We start from the raw sequence: 11,135 nt of genomic DNA, 5'->3' as shown, positions 1-11,135 counted from the left end.
TTTAATTAAGGACAAATATATATTTAAATTTGAAACACCAAAAATCATGCACCGGAAAAAAAAAAACATTTAAAAGAAGTGATAATGATTAAATGAAAACTGTGATAAATTTTTATCATTATATAGCTTTATATTAAAAAATGTGATTCAAAAGGTTTTTCTCTAGTTATCTTGGTTAGTATATAACAATAAATAATATGTGTTGATTTATATGCTTAATATCTATCTTATCCTTCATGTTAGACAACTGAAGGGCTTGGAGCAAGAATTTAATAGACCACATGATGTAAACTTTTTAGTATAACAGTTTCAAATAATTTTACAATTTTCGTTTAATGTTTTATATAGTTTATTTTCATACTATTATAAGTAAATTTAATATGTTGAAATTACACTATGTGGAAAAGATAACAGAATAACGAGGTGAATATAGAAAAAAATTACCATTTTGCACAAAATTCTGGCCCTTCCCATACTTAACCCAATTTAATTACTTTAACATTTTATTGTTTTTATGCATATACAATTTCACTTCATGCAAAGCATATGTTTCTGAAAATTTTTTTAATTTTATGATCACGTTCGTATATTTAATAATTTTATTTAAAACTCTTATTTCGAATAAATCATTACCCCTATTATCAGCCTACACTATACACCATACACTGGCTACACTATACACCAGCAGTTCCCAACTCATCGCTGCAGCATCCTTCTTGGTCGAAAACAAATTCGCGAAAGGTGTGTTGGCCTAAAAAGAAATTCGCGGTACCCTTGTAATTTACAGTATAATTATACATAGATGAGTTGAATATATAAGAATATCAGAAAAAAACAATGAAAAGTAAATCCTGGAATGCACTGTATATTTTCGGTTTTAATTATAATTTTTTTCTTTTAATTTTTTTAATAATATTCTGAGAAAGTGGAACCACTGCTCTATACAATAGCTAAGTGATATACAATAGGGGTATTCATGATGTTGTGTTAAATGTTATATGTTTTTCCATGTTAAATGTTATAACTATAGGATTGTGAGCAGCCCTATTTGAAGTCATGTTAAACGTTAAATGCATAAGAGTCCCTAGCGGATTTTCTCAGCAACTTGTTGTATAAGCTTTTATGTTTATAACCTTCCTTCCAGCCCCTCATGTTATTGTTTACTTCAGTTTTGATTTAAGTAATTAATTAAAACATGCCTAGAGTGAGTGAAAAGTGGAATTTGTGTGAAAGTTTAGCTTATGAGTGTCTTATTGATCTTCAAACTTGTGAAGAAGAGAATGAAGATGAGCTAATTGACAACTGTATTGAAAGTCACAACTAATATGGCGGCGATCTCAACTGGTCTCTTGTGTGACGTCATTCTCGATTTAACTGACCAAGTAACAGACTCTCAGCCATGTTAAATGTTATTTCGTTTTACCACGGCAAAAGAAGGCAATTTTTTTCGATTTAACACGAGTTTTTCCATTTAACACGCTTTAACATAGATCATGAATACCCCTAATATACAAGAGCCGACAGAGCAGAAAGTAGACAGTGCACGTCGGGACAGGTCCAATACTTCACCTTGACCCCTTCCTCCCGCTTCGATATTTTTTTGTCCCAAGTGTTAATAGCTCTTTCTTTTCTGCTCCCAATTCTATACTCGACCCTCTTACTACTTATAACATCAATCTACTTCTTAATATTAGTATTTTCAAACCTGTTCAGCCTTGGAACCTATAATTTTTTTTTTTAATTCATTGTCTACTAAAAAGGCTATGATATGAGTTGTCCTCCAAGACCAAAATAGATTTAAATATATTATTATTTGAAGAACAAATTAGGAATTAGAAGAAATGCTAATTGTTATGTTATTCTTAGTTAAAAAACAAACAAAAAACTAAGAGCCATTGAAGAAAATTATCTCTCGATATCACAAACAGTAGTAATTGTAAGAATGAAAATTATTTTAAGTATAATAAAAAAAAAAACTGCACTAGCAAAACAGTATGGGGGGAAAAGGGCAAACTAAAGATTTTCAGAACATTAAAATATTTTATACAGAAAATAATATTTTTGGAAGAAAACTTTTAGAAGCATTAACTATAACTGAAGATCAAAATAATGCAATAAATTGTAAAACAAACTCAGGAATTTGTGATACATTTACCAAACTCCTGAATAAATTGAACAAAGTATAATATTTTTTTATACCAACATTTTGTAAATAGGAAATTCAATGGAGTCCAATAAAAACTAGTAGAAGTCTCATTTAGAAATAAATTATTACAGGTGAAATAAGTTTGAAAAAGAAAATTAATAATTATTTTAATAATGCTTATCAAGAGATTAGAAATAAGGTAACTTAAAATTTGATTTCAATTTAGTCAAAGAAAAAATAAATGAATGAAAAACTTCTAAATTTGTATAATTTTAACAGTAAAAAAAGTTTAAAATAAATTTTTTTTTATTGAGTAGTATTTTTTCTGACTTTCGACAAAATGAATTCACAAAATGTTGATTTCTTCTTGTTAGGACAAACATTTTAATTTATAAACTACTTTATAGTACATTTAACTAGCTTTAGTTTGAGTGCTGGCAGACCTTGGTACGTTTTATGGTTCTTTAGATATAGTTTTTAATAAATAAAAAATTTTGGCCAAAATTCAACATTTTGTGAATTTACTTTGTCGAATATCAGGAAAATTACAACTCCTAAGAAGATAAACATCATATACTGCTTTATAGCATATATATAAAAATGTAGCACAAATGTATATAAAATAATACAATATTTTACAACTATCAGAACAAATATTTAAAAATTCTCTAATCATAGAGTAGGCATTATAATATAATTTTATCTCTAATTTTAAACGTATTAAAATGAAAATTCACTCATCTTTTAATCACTCTTCGCTGTTTACACGTGCGACAAATAATTCTAAATCCAATATCAATTTGTTATTGATACGTATGGTACGTATCAGATTATCAATAACTATAAGAATTTCTTGCAAAAGTTTTAAGTCACATGAGACATTTTTTCACCTCCCTATAGGTCCATTCTGACCAAAATTCACACTTGCTGAACTATTTCAGAAGATATAGCATTTTACATTGCAACATTTCATAAGGAATGTATTAAAAAACCAGGAGTTAATGTATTTTATTTTGAGAAATCTGTATCTCAAAAACTATTCGATGTACAGATGTAGATTAGCACTCACATTAAAGCTAGTTTAATGTACTATAAAGTAGTATATGTTGTTTATCTTCGTAGGAGAAGTAGTTTTCCGGATATTCAACAAAATAAATTCACAAAATGTTGATCGGACAAAAATTTCAATTTACAAACTATTTTATAGAACATTTAACTAGCTTTAGTTAGAGTTCTGGCAGACCTCGGTACGTCTTATGGTTCTTTAGATATATTTTTTAATAAATCAAAATTTTTGTCCAAAAATCAACATTTTGTGAATTTAGTTTGTTGAATATCAGGAAAACTACAACTCCTACGAAGATAAACAACAAAAACCACTTTATAGTACATTAAACTAGCTTTAATTTGAGTGCTAATCTACATCTGTACGTCGAATAGTTTTTGAGATATAGATTTCTCAAAATAAAATACATTAACTCCTAGTTTTTAATACATTCTTTATGAAATGTTGCAATGTGAAATCTTCTGAAATATTGAACGTAAATAGCTCTGTTAGGGCCGATGTTTTAGTAAATTTACTCTACTTTAAACGATCTTCTCTTGAGTTTTCTAGAGTTGTTGGTAGTTTTAAAGATATAGAGCTCCGAATGAAAAATTATTTTTTTTAACGTATTGAAACAGCCGCCTATTCTTATTCCCCCTACCTATACTTGGCAGACTCACCAATGTTAACTAGTAATAATACGTAGTTTTTATTAAAGTAATAAAGAATTGGGGTGAAATAATTGCCTTTTTTCTCCTCTTGGGCTTTTGTTACTATATTTTATTTAATTTGTTCTAATACTAAGGAAGATCAGAACAATGGCCAGTGTATAATGCTATAGGCACAAACAAAATAAAAATAAAAACTAACAAAATTTATCGCAAATGAATAAATAAGTAGGTCAGAAACAAAGGAGTAGAGGGTCATTACACTTTTCAATTCGACAATCTCAGATTATCTTCAAAATGTCCACATATGCTGTATAGATATAGACTTGGAAAACTGTGAGGTTTTATTTTTATGATATTTATTTTCATAAAAACTTCAACATTTCTAAAATACATGATATAAACCAAACGCTGAAATAGTGAGAATGGAGCTTAAGCTATTAATTTTCCATCGAAGCCATTTCCACCTCATATTTGTATTTTAACGTGTGATTTAAGTCGATACAACCTACCAAAGGATAAATTTGAAAGGTTTAAAATATTTAGTTTCTAAGTATTTAATTTGTTGTTGTAGTCGTATTGTAGTTTATTTGTCAAATATTTAGTTTTTAAATCATAACCTATCTGGTGTTGCATATCATATGAAAAGACACCCATCGCATATCTCTAGCTATATCGGCAAAGCTTCTCTAGCAATTCCAAAACTTTTTCTCTACTTTTTACCTCTTTTATGAGGACTGAACAGCTCTTTAATTCACACACGAGAGAGCATATCACAATAAAACGTCATAATTTTCTAAATCCTTATCTACACAACATCTGTACACAATTTGGCGAAAATTAGACATGGTCAACTTCAAAAATGTGTTGTGTTGATGTGGAATGACCCAAGTGACAGTTTTCCTAATAAGGTCTTATTTAGCTATCTTTGCAACATTACGTTCTAGTGCTGACAAAATTGTAAAATTATCAATAATCATTAGTTTCATTAGTTTTACAATTCCGTTAGTAATGAAGAGTCAATTTAGTTGAGACTAGGATAGGAAACTACCTTGTATTCTCAAAATTGTCAATTGTACCCAGTGGCTTCTTACTCCCTCAAATACCATAAATACATAATTTGGGTATCATAACATGTTACCCGATTGATATGTAAGTTTTAATTGCTAGTCTTACATTTTTTTTTTTTTTTTTTTTAGTATGCTTTATACTGGAATCTCACAAAGAAAAATATAATAAATTTCTTAGTCTTCTTAGTTCATTTATATACTACGAAATTAAAAAAAAACTAATTCACCAAGAAAATAATTGAATATTATTCGAAATGCTTTCTTCTAGTTGAAAACTAAGATTCAAAGTAGTTGATAAATGCACAAGGTCGCTTTGGCCATATCCATTCAAATCAGTCATGATTTTTCATATTTTATATTAGGTGATTTTAGAATTTCCAACTAAGGTGTTCGAAAAACATTTAGTAATATAAATATACAAAACAATGGAGAGTTGATTACACTATATTTAAGTAATAGGAAAAAATGTACTAATAAAAATTATCTTCATTACATTACCACTTGGATGTGTAGATGGACAGGTCTATGTGTAGAATTAAAAATAACAAAGTAAAATTTTCCAAACTTTTTAAAAAATACACTTGAAAACAAGAGTTTGAACTGATGTAATGATGTCATCACGTGATGTTTGAAGAAAAAAATATTGATCATAAATCACAAGTTCTGTGGTTGGACGTTTCTTTTAAATATCTTTGTGTTGAGGGACAACAATGACTGCAGTTTCCCCCAGTTGCACTATCCAACAAAAGGGCAGGTAGTTCCAAAGGTGGGTCAGACACATTATATTTACAACAGGGGTTGTAGTCTCCAGGTAACAGTTCCAGAAAAGGCCTGTCCTTCTCCAGGAACCCGATGAGTCGGGAGACGCAGGTGCTACGTCAAAGAGGGAGAGGTAAAAGACCCACTGGCGGCCATAGGGATGAAGCAATTAACTAATTACTTCTTTACTCCTCCGGAGCTTTATCAAAAGTTTTCTTGCTAATAGTAGAGAGTCTGGAGGCCATCTTCTTTTCAAACGCCAAGGAGGAATATTAGATATAGTAGAGGAAGCAAGATTCGAGTCAACTGTATTTGGATAGTTAGGTAGTTCATCATTGAAAGATTCATACCTGGTTATGGCTAAATCGGAAACTTATAAAACATTGAGTTCCTTATGAATAATTTAAAAATTTAAATTTTTCCTAGTGAAGTGTTACTCATCAACATTTTCGATAAAACTTACTTCAAAATTAAATGCTCCCATCATCATTATGATTGGTTTTATAATAATATTCCAAAAATGGATACTTAAACTTTTTAGTATGTATATAAATGAATTTTTAAACATTAAAAGGTCTATGAGCATTTCATAACAAGTCATATTTAAACTATAATCATGGCCGATTTAAATAGCTCTCAATGCAACCTTGCAAATTTATGAAGAGCTTTGAATCTTAGGTTTTGAACTAAAAGAAAACATTACAAATAATATTCTATTTTTTCTCTAGATGAATTAATTAATTAGTTTTCCCAACTTGTCAATTTCATATTATATATTTGTATTAAGAAATTTATTACTTTTTTTCTTTATAAGTGTCCAATAGTATAAAGCATCCTTAAAATAAAATTTATGTAGAGCTAGCAATTAAAGCAATATTACTTACACATATCAATCGGGTAACATGTTAATATGGCAAATTAGATATTTATATTGTAATTAAGCGAATACAAAATAGTTTTCTATAACAATATCGCAGGATATTGTGGTAATATGAATGCGAATACTTCTAATAACAAATCATGTATAAACATAAATACATAAATAAATATATATCTGTATATACCTATGTCCTGCGAGGATAAGAGATATAAATTTTTAAAAATTGATAATTAAAAATAATTCTTAAGGTATTTTGACCACTTGAGATTGTTGTTTTCGTAAAAGATGAGAGTAATAACAAAATATGTTTAAGCGTGGAATAAAATGCATGGGGGAATGTAATATTTCAGCCTATAGAATTGGTTCTCACACAAAATTTCTTCCTCTTTAATCTAAAGTACCCCACAATTCTTCAGCCCAATATCAAAAGGAAAAAAATAATAATAAACAATATTTTCTGTAATAATGGAACTTTGATGCGATATAACGACATTATAATGAAGTGCAAGAAGAGGGTAAAGTGAGGAGAGATTGGAAATGACATTTAGCGAAGAGAGAAGAAAGGAGGAACTGCGGAGCCAGACAGGCGGACCCCCAGATACAGGTTAGCGGGTCCTGCTCCCGCCACTCCTAGCCTGTCCAAAAAACATTTCGTTTTATCAACTCCCTCTGGTTCGATTCTACTATATCCTTAGTGAAGTGAAAATAGAACTGAATAAGTAACATAATAAGCATGGTGAAAATACATAGAAATTCAAGCATAATCACAAAAAAAAAATAATCTAAGCACAATTGGTATATATCTTCTTGATTTATTTATTCAGTAGGTGGCGACATCTATCGCTTTATGTCAAAATAACACACACGAATAATAAACATAAAATATAATATGTATTTGTGACACATTTAATTATTGGAGGCAGCATCGCTATAAGTTAAAACAACACAATTTAGAAATTATTTCTAGAGATAATGGAACTAATGATTTAATTAATGTAACAGAACTAAAATACAAAATACTACTATTAAAAATAAAATAAAAACTAAAATATAGTTAATTTGAAAAAGGCTACTAACGATAAAATAATAATACATGAACTGTCACAAAATTTATAAAAGAAATACAATAAATTAGTGACTGAAACATAGCATATGAATAACTAAAAATGATTTATTAAGTTTTCTAGTTTTTCCGATCTAATTTTTCTTTGTACGCAGTAGTAATAGAAATGCCATATTTAAATGATAATTAAATACGGTATTACTCAATTTAAGTGTGTAACTATAGATTCATGATAGTGTCGATAGCTGCCCGTTCTGTAACTCCGAAGAAAAGGAAGATAACTTTCACTTCTTGTGAACCTGTCTCAAGCAGAGTGAAATTAGAATAAAATATTTCGAGCAGCGGAACTGCTCTCGAGTACAATTACTCAGTTTATTTAAATGCTCGAATTGGTGAGCTCTTATCTACTATGTCCGATGTGAGGAATCAGTATGATATTATTTTTGTGTTTCCTTAAACATAAATGCCACATTGTTGTTTTAAATTATTAACTTTTAATAGCATTGTTTTTAATGCACATAACTTTTTTATTTTTTTAGTTTTGTTACTTTTGTATTTTAGTTAAAATTTCAAGCGAGAAGTACGAAACGAACTTGACTAAAAATAAATATAGTATGTAAACTAGAAGGCTAAATAAATATTTGCATAACCTGGTTTATTCGAAGTAAATGGAGGTCTCTAAGAGAAAATTATTTAGATTTATAAAAGTAAGAAAGTTCCCAATTAAAGATCTCTTTTTTAGTTCTATTTGTGATTTGTATATTAATCAGTTCTTCTAGTAGGCAATTGAACAGATATGGAACCATATAGTTTAAAGTAATTTTCCCAAATCCGTTCTAATTGAATATGTGACGTCATTAAAAACACAAAATTATCTAAAGGACTTAGTTAAAAATCAGCAGCTATCTTAAATCTATGGCTGTAATTGTAAGAAAACTTTTTCATAAATAATCATATGTTCCACTTTGGAATCGTTCCATAGGTATAATAGTAAATATACTGTATTAGAGCTGAGTGCCGATCTTAGATTCATAGCTGCTATGCTACACAAGTGGCACATCTGAAAAAAAATTTTTTTTTTTGTTTTATGAAGGAGGACCCCAAAAAAGAAAGTAAAACCAGACTAAGATAATATCATTGTAGTATGTCCAATTAAAAATAAATTAACACTTTCTCTTTTGTCAGATGTACAACTATTTCAGCAAAGCAGAGATGTGTGATGACAAAAAAAAAAAAGAAAATTCCTTTTCAATACTTCGTATTCACCGTGGGAATAATGGAAAGACGACTTATTTTCTTCTTTTTTTTGTTATATTGAACACAATTTTTTCTTTTGAAATTATTCTGTTTGAAACAGTTTGGTTTTATAATGTATTCAGCTACTGAAAAAAAGATTTAAAAAAAAAATGAAGAGTACTGATGATTAATTTTTTAGTAATACACTTAAAATTTATATTATAATTAGTATTGAAAAAGGAAGAAATAATTTTATTTTATAAAGAAAAATCCAAGAAATGGGTATTACTATTGGGGAACTGGTTTTCGATCTAGTCCTTGCAATTTTTAAATGATTTTTAACTCTAATAATGATTACGTCTTACCTAGTAATGTTTTAAACAATTTAAAAGATAAAAAATATTTTTAAAATACTAACTTTGTAAACTTTACAAATAACCTAAAATAATAAAATTCACATCAAATAGAAAGGATCTTAAAATTTATTTCAATAGAAATTATTTTCCCCCAAAGATCTGATCTTAGATATGTTCAAATTACACCCGTATTCCAAAACATCTTTGTCGAAAAGCTCTATTCCTAACCTACTTACATAACACTGGATTCCGATCCACATATTTTCTTCACCTAAAGAAATTATCCAGAGTCAAAATGATTCCCTAACCTCAAATGCCAACGGAATACCCATTCAATTTCTATTTTACCTATCATAAGCAAAATCCCAGAGAAGATTTTGAATCCTTGATTTCAACCACGTAATCCCCTAAGCACCAGTTTGGATTCCGAACATCCCCATCCCAGCATTTAGCAATGTTTTCGTTGCCGTCTGGCACCCGCGACTGCTATATAACATCCGTAAATCCACGTACTTTCATTAAAAAGTCGAACAGATACCTAGGATTAAATCTGGACAAACGTCCAACTTAGAATCCTCATAAAAGACTGAAAAAAAAAGGGAAATTGCTCATCGATTCCTACTATTTCATCACTTACTGGACAAACGGTCTAAACCTCCAACTAATTACAAAAGACTCACTTATAAGACCATAATAGGGCCTCTTTGGATTTACGGACTTAAACTTTGGGCTCCACTAAACCTTCGAATTCCTCTCGTACCCAATCCATATAAACCCAAATGCTTGATTTTACTCGTCACAAATATAGTGATCCAACAGGACCTTAATGTAATCCTAACCCACTTGTTTCTAATCTGGTTTCTCCTTCATTATTTGATAATTCTCTTAGGGGTCTGAGAGAAAGATGGTCTCGAGATCTTCTACTCTTGAAATGTAATTGGAGTTCTAATAATCGGTAGATTCCCCACAGGTCTGTATCATGCCATTGTATAAATCACATCACAGTTATTTATTGTATATATCTTTAATATAAATGTAAATATCAACAAATCTTTTTTTCAAAATATTTATTTTATTGACAGTTTTTCCCCTGTCGTATTGGATTTTTTAAATGACATAGTTAAAATATAAACATAGTAAGATAAATGATTCTTTCAATTATAACTATTTTGAGTAAAAAAAAATTATGGACTGAGCGACTATCGCATTTCACAAATAATGCACCTTAATTTATTTAATTAATAAAAATCACCATATCAATAAATAGTTTGCATGTTTATATTCAAGACTGTGACGTCGCAAACGTATAACTGGCTTAACACAAAAGGAAACATACTCGTACTTATAGGAGAGTATGAACTTGGTTCTCAAGAAATTGTGAATATCTTGAGTATTAAATATTCAATATGTTTTTTTAGAATGAACTAAATTTGCAAGAATATATATTAGTCTTGTACCTTTCACTACAAGCAGTCGTGGCCGAGTGGTTAAGGCGTCTGACTAGAAATCAGATTCCCTCTGGGAGCGTAGGTTCGAGTCCTACCGACTGCGAAACTTTTTTATTCAAAAATAAAACACGCAACAAAAAGAGATTTTTAAACTAATGTGAAGTTTTGATTACATCAATTATTCATGACTTAAGTATTCGATTTTTAAACTTAAAATATTAGATAATCTAGATACTGCACACTTCAAGTCCCAACGACTATAACAATTTTTCTTTTACTAAAAAAGAAACCAAAGAGATTTTTGAAGTGTAATGGAAACATCAGAACCAGGAAATATTTATATATTTTTTATGAAAAATCCATACGACACGCACTTAATTGTTAGTCCCTGCCTTTCTAATACGGATACCCTGTCAGAGCCCTGAGTTTCTAAAACTCAACAACAATTCACCAGTCAATGTTTG

General features: G+C 29.3%; 1 non-coding gene across 1 annotated transcript; it reads left to right on the top strand.

The window, feature by feature from the left end:
- The first annotated feature begins 10,692 nt into the window (after nucleotides 1–10,692).
- On the top strand, nucleotides 10,693–10,774 carry TRNAS-AGA (transfer RNA serine (anticodon AGA)). The gene has a single exon. It is a non-coding gene; the product is annotated as a tRNA-Ser (tRNA).
- Nucleotides 10,775–11,135: the final 361 nt, after the last annotated feature.

This window comes from Halyomorpha halys, unplaced genomic scaffold (assembly GCF_000696795.3).
Source record: "Halyomorpha halys isolate HHAL.00 unplaced genomic scaffold, Hhal_1.1 Scaffold1012.1, whole genome shotgun sequence".
Classification (NCBI taxonomy): domain Eukaryota; kingdom Metazoa; phylum Arthropoda; class Insecta; order Hemiptera; family Pentatomidae; genus Halyomorpha; species Halyomorpha halys.
Note: the sequence above shows the minus strand (reverse complement) of the source record. Positions and strands in the feature narration are given on the sequence as shown.